The sequence below is a fragment of the Corvus brachyrhynchos genome, unplaced genomic scaffold (genome assembly GCF_000691975.1).
Source record: "Corvus brachyrhynchos isolate BGI_N302 unplaced genomic scaffold, ASM69197v1 scaffold83, whole genome shotgun sequence".
Lineage (NCBI taxonomy): Eukaryota > Metazoa > Chordata > Aves > Passeriformes > Corvidae > Corvus > Corvus brachyrhynchos.
In genome coordinates, this window is record NW_008238464.1 from 4,322,847 (window position 1) to 4,335,673 (window position 12,827).

The window sequence follows — 12,827 nt, forward strand, 5'->3', positions numbered from 1 at the left end:
ACACTGAAGAAAGGGTTCCTCCAATTTGTTATGCTGCTCTTGGGAAATGTCTTGGGAAGAAAGTGAGAAGGGAATGTAATGATATCTCTTCATAATACTCTGCCAGCCTCCAGCAACTTTTGGCTTGGGGGTTTCTCAACCTGGAGGCAGTCTCCATACTGAGTATCACTTTCATGAACTTGCAGTTCCCTCCTGATTGCCTGAAAGAAAATTCACAGTTTCCAGTAACAGATAGCTCTACTCTGTGCTGCTGAAGAACCATCTTCCTTGTGTTAATTTTGAACATATTACCTACTAGTTTCATCTGAGGCCTCTTAGGTCTTACCTTTGGAGATATAATGAGCAACTGATCTTTATTCATGTGCTACAGGCTGTTCACATCTTTGTCAATCTTTATCATATCTCCCCTCAGCCATCTCTCCTAGGCCAGGGAGTCCCAGTCTACCTATTCAGTCTGTATGAAAGCTACTCCTCATGTCATATCATTCCTCCTCAAACTGTTTCAATACAACAATTTAGTTTTTCAGGTGATGTGGCCAAAACTTTAACATTCAGTTTACTTTTTTGGCTGCTTGTGACCAGTGTACGTTCTGTTGTTTTGGGGTTTTTTTTGTCAATCTATATAACCTCTAAATTTCACACCCTGGTAGATATCTCAGAACCATTACTTTACAGCTAAAGTTACATTTTTCCCCCACATTCACTGTTTTATGCTCATCTACATTCATTTTAAGATGTTGTTCTAGTGCCCACTCATCCTGTTGCCTAAGATCCTTTTCTCTTATCCTGTTTCTCAGTCTTAGAAGAATTTCCACTAATAATCTCCTATTAATCTCTTTAATGTAAAACCTGTCTATCTTTCAATTTATTTTATGCAATACATGAAAATATCTTCCCTCTTATCCTATTACTGCTTAAGTGTTTTTAAGAGTGTGTGGTGAGGGCCCTTACTGAAGACATGGAAAAGGACAAATAGGCAGATGCTGTCAACCAGAGATCTCCTGTATCTCCATGCTGTTTATTGTCTTACAGGAACCTGATGGATTTGTAGAACATTATCTCACCTCACCAAGCTGTATTGAATTTGTCCCAATGTGTCATATTTACCCAGCTTCTCTACCCTGCATAGTGATTTCTACTAAATTTGTCATTCTTACCAGGCTCTATTTCTCCCGTTTTCTTTTGGAAGCATTTAAAAAGGCTGATGCTGTATTGGATCAGTTCTAAGTCTGTTTTAAATAAGAGGCCACGGACTATTATTATTTCAGCTAATTCATCCTTCAGTCCCTTTAGATCTGTTGGATGAACACCATCTGGTTTTAACATTTTCTTCCTATTCATTTTCTTTATTTGCTCCACACCTCTTCTACAGACACCAGCTTGAAATAGATCCTCTGACGACACCCATAAGGAAGCATTCTGCTGCAGAAAGCTCTCCAAGTTCCTCACAATGAACACAGGAGCAAAAAAAGGAGATCATTTAGCCTTTTCTGTTACAGCCATCTCTTCCTCAAGGACTGGTTATCTGTTGGCCCTATCATTCCCCAAACCCTTTAACTTGCCTAATATTCAAAAGAAGCATACAGCTGCAAATCACTTCCCAGATTACTTCAGACTCATAATATTTTGATGTAAGTAGAAACAGTCACCCTCTCCAATCTGACCATGACTGGGGATATCCTATTTTGCAGAAAGACCCTTCTGTATGGCAACAATTATTTTTCTTCCCAACTATTGTTTGTATATACTACAGATAAAATGAGAGAGTCTGAGATGTAGGCTCAGACATATATTATGACTGAGTATATGAGCTTAGATTGTGCACTTTGAAGTAGAGTCCTTGCTGTTGATCCTCTTAGGCCTGTGCTTACTTTGAACCCTATAAATGCTCAGGCCCTTTAAATAATAGGATTAAAGAAATCATTTGGTTGCTGATGTGAATTTGGTATCTAAAACTTCACATAGAGCTGAAAAAATATACCATCCATTGTCAGCCTGATAGGCATATGGATTGTGTTTGCCCCTGCCAAGTTTATATTCACATGGCTGTCTAGTGGAGTTGCTGTCTTAATGTAAATGAAATTCAAACGTTGTGAGTAAAATGAAGGAAGGACTTGCAACAATGGCTTGTCTTGAAGATAAAGTGTCTCTTGCTGGAAGATAAGTAATTTTTATGAATCATTAAAGAGGAGTCAGAACTCACATTATGAAGCAGTGCTAGTCCTTTTACTTATCCCTAATGTCTAAAAGTCCAGTGAGTCCCAGCTGGGTTGCTGCAATGTAAATGCTTTATGTGACTGAGCACTGCCCATCTGTCTGTCCCTGAAGAGCCTGTCCACAATGATGCTGACTCTTCCTTATATCCAGAAGGATTTCCAGGAACTCCTCATTTGCAAGGAAGAGTTTCTAACACTTGGATATCCAGAAAAAAATGTGGAGAAGGGACTGGCTTGTCTGGCAGCAAACACAGCACTGGCAGACAGTGGGAACTTCACTTGCAGGAGAGGGCAGAGGAAGACCTGTGAGGAAGGAAGCTGCTCTGCCTGAGTGCCTACGGCACTTCCACAGCCATGTTCACACTGCTTCTTCTGCTGGCTTTCTCTGTGAGCATGCCCTGGACCCAGAGCTGTTTGCTCTTTCCTTTAGAGATCTGCAAATCCACCCTACATTTGCATTGGTGAACACAGGGTGAAAAGGCAGAAAGGAACCATGGCTGCCTCAGATCCGGCCCTTAGAAGGCCCTTACTTCTCTTTTCTGAATTAGGAAAAAGTGCTATTTTTCTCCCCTTAAAGGATGTTGAGAGAAGAAATACTCAACAATGTGAAATGCAGGCCACGTTAGCGCATAACACACAATGTGTTTAACCTGTGCTCAAGCGAATTCCTGAGTGGGGCTTACATGGTGGAGTTGAAAACTACAACAAACAGAGTTTGTTCTGAGAAATTCCTGTTTTATTGTTCTGTACCAAAAGTGCCATGCTGTATCTCTCTCTTTGAATCCTAATTAGTGTTCCGAGCCCCGAGTGTCCCACTGCCTTCTACACCCAACGTGGAGCCTGTGAGATGTGTTGCAATGGAAACCATGCATAGGAAATTAGGATACACAGCCTTTAAAATATGGGATAAATAACAGAATAATGGGCTTCTGTGTGGCGGCATCTATGGCTTGCAGGTATTTCTGTGTTTTCATATGGTAATCTCTAGGCATGTTGGGCTTTGCTTCCCTAGCCACTGACTAGGGGAGCACTAGTCAATGCTGTCAATGCTTCCCTCCTACAGAAAACATGCAAATTTCTAGGGAGGCTTTGGTGAAAATCTGCTTAGCTTGACAGGGAATATGCTGGTCTGAAAGCCCATTAGCTTTGATTATGGATTGTCTGAGAAAACTTCTGTCTCCACGTATGTGCCCATTTTATTCTCATGACAAAGTACTTCTTTTCCTTTCTAAAGGAGAGTTTTACTCTAATTTTTTGTGATATGGGAGTTCCACAGACACAGGAAAGAAAAGAATATTATAAAAGAGAACCTGTATAAGTGGCCTTATAAAAAATATTACTGAAAATATGAAGTGAAATTGAGGGAATTTTTTTTCTTCTAGCTCTTTCAGTTTCACTAATTCTTGGTAGCATGTCTTAACAGTAGCCATTAAATCAACCTGCAGCAGAAACATTTTGAGTTTTATGGAGCTGATGGATCCCTTTGAAATATCTATGGTCGTCCTCCTTCCATGTTTGTCAGAGGGAGTTGGGCAAAACCAGGCAATATTGCTCCAGCTGCTTTCAGAAAAACTAGGACTCTGTGTAACATGACCTATGCTTCTCAAAGCTGATCAGTGTTAGGTCATGAACATTGTTGAAACAGTGTGAGATTTATCAGCATGAAACTGTACTCATTGTGATATAAAGCCAAAGATAAAATATTGTAGTCAGTAATAATTCATCTCACTGAGAAACAACTGTGTCAGAGTGTCTGTGGTTTGGTTAGACAACACACAGCTACAAAAAAGGAAAAATGGTAAGAAAAAATATGAAAATGCACTTTTGTGGTACAAATCTACACGAGTTTGGCACTATTAAAATTAGGAGGAAAAGAAAGAGATCTGAGTTTTGTTAAAATAATCCATGGATGCTTCTGAGAGAACTCCCATTGATATCTGTGGGGCCACAATTTCACCCCCAAGTCAGTATTCACAGTCACTTCCTTCTCTGGCTTTCTTCCTTGTAAAATAGCCTTTTACATTTTCTGTATTAAGGAAGTGTTTGAATGAGCCTGCCCTCTCACAGCCTCTTGCCAGCTGCAGTCAAAGGTCTGCCTTGTTCTGATGGCTTGCTGTTTGGAAGGGAAAAAGTAAAGTTATTCATACATTAATTATATTTTTAAATGCTAGGTAAGAACAAAGTATTATTGTTGGAAAGACTGCCTTTAGAATGGCCTCATTTTGGAAACAGGCTTTGGGTCTTTTTGTTGAATTTCACTTTTAAATTCAAATCCAGTGAAAAATCACAGCATTAGTATGTATGTTCCTGCATTTTATTCCAGCTAAAGACTTTTGGCCAACAGAGTTTTTTTAAAAAGCTAATGCTTTGCTGCACATGATTGGAATGCTGCTTCTGCTCCTTGTTTTTAAAAGGGAACACTGTCAATACACCAGTGGCTGCAGTACTTTAACACTAAGTGCCCAAACAGGATGATTTTCTTATTTTTATTGTTTTAGCCTGAGGCTTGGAAGATAGACAAAGAATTTGAGGACATGAGAAAATTTCTAGTATGAAAGAGGCAGGAGTACTCTATTAAAAAATATGAGTTTTGTACATGTTTTCTTTATTGCACAATTTACTGTGCAAGCACATCAGTTTAGCTTAATAGAAAGATCTTGTAATATCCAGACGAGTGAAGGCAGCTGCCATGTCCACTGGTCCCGCTCTAAAACACTGCACTCTCTGGTGGGATACGCTGCCTTTGAGCTCTAAGTAACTTAGGAAACTCATCTCACCAGTGCTGGGGGCCAGAAGATTGGAGCTCTGAGCAGATCTGACCAGACCACAGTGTAGTGGCAAAACGGTGACTGCTGGAGAACAGGGAGACATGTGGACGTGCTGGCTGCAGTGTCTGGAGACATTCCAAGGCATCCATGTGGGGACAGTAAGTACCAATATAAGATAGGTGCATGTGCAGACAGTTTGGTATTTTATATTACTTTATTCTTCCACTTACATTGTGTGCTGTTCTTGACCTGAAAGGTGGAGCAAACTTGTCCCTAAGCATGTTGTCTCAGTGCCATCTACACTGTCACAGCCCCCACCAGGATAACCCTGGAAAGCTAAGCCAGACATGACATATTACCTGAGCACATCAACCATGGCAGTGAGTGCCCATCACTGGTGAGGTTGGATACATGGGGGCAACCTTGGAGGCCATGTCTTTACTCAAACCACATAGGACACCAGGATGCTCCCAGGCACTGAGATTCAGTCAACCATGCTGGCTTGTTGATGAGATGCCATGTAGGGCTCTCCCCCTGGGCATGATCTAAGAGAAAATCCTATCCCTATGACGTGTTTTGGATGTATTCACTTGATTTCAGAGGCCATGAGTGTGTAATGGCTTGGGCACAGCCCCAGGGCTGCATTTGCCACAGGAGCACTGCCAGGCACATTGTCATGGCAGAGCCCAAGAGACAGCCCTGGGACCAGACCAAACCGCTGCACCAATTGCACTGAAGTAAACACCTACCTCTCATCTAAAGTCAGTGCATCTCCAGCAGCTTTAGACCAAGTAATCATCTACCCTTCTGCCTTTGAAATCCTAATGTAGGATCTGACCTCAATACCAAACACTTTGAAGTGGGCAGTCCTTTCCTACAAGCACTGGCTTTGGGTCAGGTCTAAGGAGTTCTACTCCTCATGGTACCAGGGACCTGAGATCCTGTCAAAGCCTGTGAAGGATTCAGCATTTTAAAAAAAACTTTCTTTCATTTAATTTCTTGAATAATGGAATAGTACACAAACTCTAGTGAAATCTGTGATAGCTTCTGCATTTAGGCTAAAAGTAAATTAATATTTCTTACCTCTTTGTCATATTTTGTGATCTTTGGATTTAAAAGCCTTTGGTTGTAAGAATATTTATAATAAAAATGTATGTGTAAATGCATCTAAACAAATGTACACACATGCACAAATAATCTTATTTTCCCTAAGAGGTGCTCTTTTATTGTCTTCATTTGAAAATTAATGCTCTCTTGAGATGAGGTTAAAAGCAATTTAATGTTACAATATCCTGATTATTGGCATTTGGCAGTTATTGCTAATGCTATTTTACAGGCCAGTTTTGATGGATTCCTGCTTTGACATCCAGTTATGATTCAATGCTTCGCTTTCTTTTCCCTTTTCCCTCAGATGCTGTAATCCATAACAAGTAATTGTTTAAAATATGAAATCAGCAAGTATCGCCGGTAATTTTCCTTTTTTTCTTTCATGGCTACTAGGAAATGGTCTGAAAGAGGAGAAAAGAGTAAAATGTTCCTTCTGTTGTCCTCTTTTTTTTCTACTATTTATTCATTTTCCAAACATTCAACATAAAGAAGAAAATGCTGATAGAGGGGAAAAAACTCCAAAAACTCATTAAAAGCTTTCTGCCTGAAGTAATTCAGTTTGCTCTTCAAACCAGGGAAGTGTCTATAGTTAGATATGGCTGTGTTCCTTGAGAACATGAAGACATGACAGTGTATTATTAGTGAAGAAACTAAAGAGCAGCTGTTAGTTAGCACCTGGTTCGCAACAGCAGAACAGGAATACAAAGAGAGACTCTCTGTGCATGCCTTGGTAGCAAGAAAGGAGCAAACATCTTAAAGTCCACTCTTCCAGTGAGAAAGCAGCACTCCCCTCAAGATGTCTATGCAGAGCCCTGAGAAGTGATGGCAAATAGCTGGAAAGGAAAAAAGGGCTCAAAAGACAGTGAAAATCAAAACAAGGCACTATCTTACCTTGCTGCAGGTCAGTGCTGCCTCTGCTCAGGAGTCTGTGAACGACAGAGGACAGGACAGACTTGCCTCTTTATTGGATTGCCCAAACTCTATGTTTCATAATTAGACAGTTGGGCATCCGTGCTTCGGGTGAGCTATAAATATGATATCTCCAAAGCAGCAGCCATGGGCAGGAGATAAGGACTGCAACATCTCTGTGCTAACCAGCCTTTTAAGGCATCATGGCTAGAGCTGCATGAGGGCCCCGATGGAAAGGGCTGTTGTGCTCTTGAGTAGTGCCAGCCCATCACTTTGCTGCATTTGGGAGTGCCTTCAGAAGGTGCTGCAAGAGACCCCAAGGAGATGGTGGTACTTCAGGGCTCAATATTTTGGCTGAGATACGAGAAACTCTAATTTATTAATCAGATTATTTGTCAGGCCTTTGGGATTGACAGAAACACCTTAAGAAGTGCTGACTGCTCTGTGGATGTAACAAACTCTAACACCCCTTCATCTGTCTGTCTGTCCGCCCCAGGTGTGCAGCCCTGTTGCAGGGTAGTTTGTGTCTTGTGTCCTGCCTTGTTTTTGCCCTGCACCTCCTTGCACAGGAAGCTGTAGTGACGCCTCACTACAAAAGACAGCAGCTTTAGAGATTAGCCTGACATCACAAAGTCAGGCTGTGTTGTCAGTAGCTCAGTGGTGAATTTTCTCCCTTCCTGCTGCAAGGTAAGTGTGATGATGAGTGAAGGGGACACTTGTACGTGAAAAAAGCAAGAGGTTTGAGATGGAAAAAAGCTCTTCCAGTAGCTCCCATGGGGAGAGTCTTGCTGGGTGTGGAGGAAAAGCTGTCCAAGCAAGGCTCAGTGTAGAGGTGGGGTTACAACCTGCCTACCTCCTTGCCAATATTGGGTCCATCTCTGCATTTCAGTGTACTTCTGCAGAGGCAGTTGTAGCAGAGACATGGTCCTTGATACAAAATTGAACTGTTTCAAGGGGAGGAAAAGGAAAACCTCTTTAAGATGGGGAGGTGAAGAAACAGCAGCAGGCAAATGACTCTCCTTTCCACACCAGCATACTCATCTGAGGAAGTACTGTGCTGTTGAACTGAGGCTGCCAGTTTTTCCTCCTCCTGGCTGAAGAAGCAGTACTTGATGAGAGATTCAATTTCTTTGCTGGATTTATTTATTACTTCCATGGTCCTGAAGAAAACCTCATTCCCTTCATCTCCCTCTTTTCTCTCTTTTCTTCAGGGGTTTGTTTGAGCAATAGTCCTTAGGACTCCCACATTGTCTCTGAGCAGTTTGGGCAGCAAGTGTAAGTCAAGCTGCAGAGACTGGATACTAACACAAACTGTGTGCCAGGCTTTTTGGCATGACAAACTGATTTATGGTTTGACATGGAGCCCAGTCAGGTTCTATGGTTTTAACTCCAAACCAATGAGAAGTTGGCATCTGAGGCATTCATCCTAACATTAAAAAGATCACAACAGCATGTCCTCAGCCTCTGCCAAGCAGCATGATTTGACAGCCTCAGTCAAGCCTCTGAGAGAAAACGACTTTCACACATCTCCTTTTATCCATGCAGAAATGCCTAGCTTCCAAGCACTGTGGATGAGGAGCATGGCCTAGAGACTTTGGTTAGGGAGATAAGAAAAATATCCCACAGATTCCTGGGGAAAGTATTGTTCCTCCTAGATCTAGTGCTTTTTGCCTCATGTTCCTTTAGCTACCATGTAAACAGTCCTTTCACATTTCCTAGAACAATAAACAGTTATGAAAAGCTGTTTAAGAAGCAAAAATGGGGTAGTTAAGGCATATGTTTGGACAGCTCTGGAAAGCCTCAACCTTTTCATGTTAGCCAATTTTTTTGTTTGCATGATTCAAAGGTCCGGCTGGTGTTGTAGAAACAACATGGATAAATGATGGTTGTCCCCTGGCCCAGTCCAGGATGTTCTGAGCACTAATGACATGTTTAATCCCCAGGTGTTAGCCTGACTGCAGAACATATTTGGATCTGGTGTACACATCCAGCATCTAGGGACCAGCTTGGGATAAATGTTGCCTTCCAGAACACTCAATCTAAAAACCTGAGAAGGTGGATTACAGATCTGCTAATGCAAACATTACTGCTTTTCCCTCTGCTAAGAGCAAATGTTCTCTAAAGCTGGTTACCCCACGTTGTCCCACTAGTGTCATTTTGGGTGCTGCTTTACTCTTGAGGAGCCTCACCAGGGAAAGGACTCCTTGCAAGAGGATGCTGCCAGAAAGCTAAAGCATCAGCAACATGTCAGGCCTTGATCCTGTGCTCCTGGCAGCAGGTAACAGCTGAGCTACTTCCTTGAGATGGGCAGGGGAATGCCCCCACACTCAGGGCACCAGCACTTCCAAGGTACAGAAAGGTGGCAGGCTAACAGTAGAGGAGAGGTATTCCTGTGGACGTTGTCAGAAGCAGAGACATCTCCAGGTGTCTCAGCTATACAGTGGTATTGGAATTTAGCCTTTATGAAGACGGATGGGGGCTGAGACTCTCTATCCTAAAGCAGTGATGGTATTGCTTGGCACAGGCCCCCTTGCCATTTCCATGGGGCAGTAGCCTTGCTGCTTCCACAACTAAGGCACAGGCAGGCAGCAAAGCGAGAATTTCAGCAGGTTCCCTACTCCAAGGCAATGGGATGTATGTGTACAAGAAGGGCTGCTTTACAATCACAGAATCATTTAGGCTGGAAAAGTCCTTTAAGATAATTGAGTCCAAATGTGCTTTAGAAATAGAAAGGAAATGCTGCAAGCTGTAAAGCACAGCTCCTGTGGAAACCATACCAAGGTGCCACTAGCCATTCATTGCTCTGAGGTTAGAGGTTTTAGCACTAATCCCTCTCAATCAGGATTCACCCTGCCGTTCTTTGCAAGTCACAGAAGATGCCAGAGTCTGGGCATCCAAGAAGAATGTAAATGTTCAGGATAGGTTTAACAAACCAAAGTCTAACTAGCTTGCACTGGTACTGTCTTTACTAAAAGAAGAGTTCTACTAATAGATATTCATAGGAATTCATAGGAATCTGCCCTTGCTGTCCTGACATTTGTGTTCATGGCAGGTAGCACAGCAATTAAAACTGTGTAATGATGTTGTTGAGCCTTTAATCTAATTTGGGGGATTTAGAGGTGGGTTCCATACATATGATATTGACTGCCAGAGACTTAGCAGCAGAGTCAGAGGGGAAGAGGGCACCTGTGGAGATTGTGCTGGTAGTTGATATTTTGCAAACACTTCACACTCAGGTCCTCACAGTGAGGAAGATGGGATTAGCATTTGCTGTTATGAACAGGGGATTCATCTGTGTTAGCAAGACATCCGCCTGTCTGCTTCTTCTAGCCCTTCACAGCCACAGGTCACACCAATGCCTTCCAAATTAGACACCTGCACATAAAACTGCACACCTAGCTCCCCCACACCTGGGGGAAGAGCATGCTCAAATGCCAACCCCCACGGAAACCTGCCCACAGCTTTGGCCATCATCTGACATCTTCAGGCCTTCCCAGACCTGTGAAAATGTTTGTGGCAGGCAGCATTTGGGCTCTAGCAACAGCAGGCTCAGGGATGCCAGTGAACTCCACATCTCTGGGAATGGGGAGTACCTGGAGGGTCCCAACTCCATGTCTCTCCTGGTGGGCATCTCTCCTCGTGGACACCATTGTGCTCAGACTGTGGAGTACAGGTGAGATGTGGGTGCTTTCGTACGAAGCAGCAAAGCATGGTGATTTCCAAGGGCCTCATCTCTGCCTGATTTCCCCTCCTGCCCTGTGTTTTGAGCTGAAGCTCCAAGAAGATGTCATTGCTGCATGATATGCTCAGGCTTGAGAGCAGGTTGAAACACTCGGAACCCTGTGACCCGCATGTTTTCCATGGATACTCTCATCAGCAATTCACCTCTCCCAGTTTTTGCCATCAAAAGCTGTCATTGGGTGTAAGCCAGTCACCTGTGTGCTTTCTATTGGGACTGGAGGTGCCTATCTCCTGCTGCTCACTACCTGGTGAGAGAAGATGGCTCACACCAGACTTTCTTTCACATAAATTTGGTCACCAGATAACTTCTGGTCACTGAATTTGTGTGAAATATGCCTCACTCAGCATGAGATGCCCTGGCTTTGAGTAGTGTGCCACAAAAATGCCTGTGTTGGGTGAGATGTAGGTTAACCTAGCCTATTTTCTTGCTTCCAGCCAGCAGTTCGTGCTTTGGAATATATATATCCCAAAACAGTTCCTTGAATTCCCCACAGGTTTTGGGTTGGGAACTCTCTGGGACAGAAGCAAATTATATTTAATGACCTTGATGCATTTTTTTTCCTTTTCATTCAGTGAATTTCCTGCTGTTTCTGATCCCAAACTTAGAGATGTCTGTTCTCTCCCATGCCCAGCCTCTGCAGCTTGTACCCCGGTGGCTGTCAGAGCTCAGAGCACAGGCAGGAGACCTTCCCCTAGCACAAACAATGCCATGTTTGGGTAAATGATGCAGATGTGCCTTAGTTTGAAAATTCAGATGTCCAGCTCTCTCCAAAACCTCTAAAACCAAACTTTGCATGGAAAACTTAGGGAAATTTTCCCTTTCTGCCTCTCTCCTTCCTGTGTCCCACTCACACTGAGGGAGATGAATCCAGTCCCCAGGCTGCCTTTCTGCGCCTACTTAATAATGGCCCCATGTCTCAGGGTTCATTCTGCAGACCTGATGGTACAGCACTGACAAATGCCCTGAGTAAAGAGAGAACTGGGTGCTGACTCTTAAGCCAGAGGAAACTCTGGATATATTTTCAGAGTAGAAACGAAGTTGGAAAAGCAGAAATCATTTCTTCTTCACTCCTCCATTTATGTGTCCAGCAAATATCACAGCTCACAAAAGGTCACTGCTCTTAGCAGCTGTTTCATGGCTCCATCTCTGCCCTTTCCCATTTTGGCTGAAATACTCGTTCAGTATGCTTTAGCTGCTGTTTTTGGATCATGCTAAGACTTCTTCAGTCCAAAACTAAATCTACCCTCATAATCCACCAAAATAAGTCCTTACAAAGCTAAGCAGGCTTCACTTAACAATAATAAAACCTTTTGTGGTTTTTAGTGACAGAGGAATCCAAGTGATTGCCTGAGTTCAAAGCAGATGAGAGGAGCAATCCCAGTAACATTGAATTTTGGTGCCCTGTTTGCCAACTTACTTGCCTGTTTGAACTAAAGCCTTTACCCCACTCTACCTAAGTCCACCAGTGAGTATATGTGCAAAAAATTCTTTCAGGACTCCTTTTAGAAGAGATGCATTTTCTCCTGAGGTAACCCTTATCTCAGAGAAGTACTGTGCTGTGACGCCAGCAGCGGGATCAGGAGTTGCCGCTAGCAAAATGAAGAAATCAAGAGCCCAGCCTCCTTTGCCTGCCTCCAAGTACGAGGTTGTTTGTATGGATCAGGAATTTTAGCCTAAGCAGTTTTATTTTATCATGCACAAAGACAAGAGCAGATTTTTGTAATAGAAGCTGTAAATTGCCTTAAGCATGGGTGTAATCAGCAGCCCCCCCATAATAAGTAATAATAATCCCAGCTCTGACATTAATTCATGGTGTGACCTTGGACATGACACTCACATCCGTTACCCAACCTGGCAAGAACATTCAAGTCCCACTGAAGGACAGAGATGGTGCAAGTGCCAAGTGCTTTGAAAAGTAATCAAATTAAGCTCCCAAGGGCTCAGGTTTCCCACTTGTAGGGGAGATTTTGGAAGAGATGACTGCTCAAGAACAAGGTCTGAAAAATACACTGAGATGATAAAAAACCCCAGCCCTCAGTGGTTTGGAGTTTTCCACACCTCCACAGACAGTAAAAGGATCTTTCT

General features: G+C 42.9%; 1 protein-coding gene across 2 annotated transcripts in view; it reads right to left on the minus strand.

Annotated features, from left to right (window-relative positions):
- The window catches only part of FHL2 (four and a half LIM domains 2), a 54,200-nt gene that overhangs the window by 30,473 nt on the left and 10,900 nt on the right, over positions 1-12,827 (minus strand). Inside the window, exon 1 of one of the 2 annotated variants that reach the window (XM_017737100.1) lies at positions 6,983-7,082. The exons of the other annotated variant lie outside the window; for it this stretch is intronic. The gene's annotated coding sequence lies outside the window, so the exon portion shown is untranslated. Of the gene's footprint in view, positions 1-6,982; positions 7,083-12,827 lie in introns of those variants that run through there. 2 annotated transcript variants of the gene reach the window in all.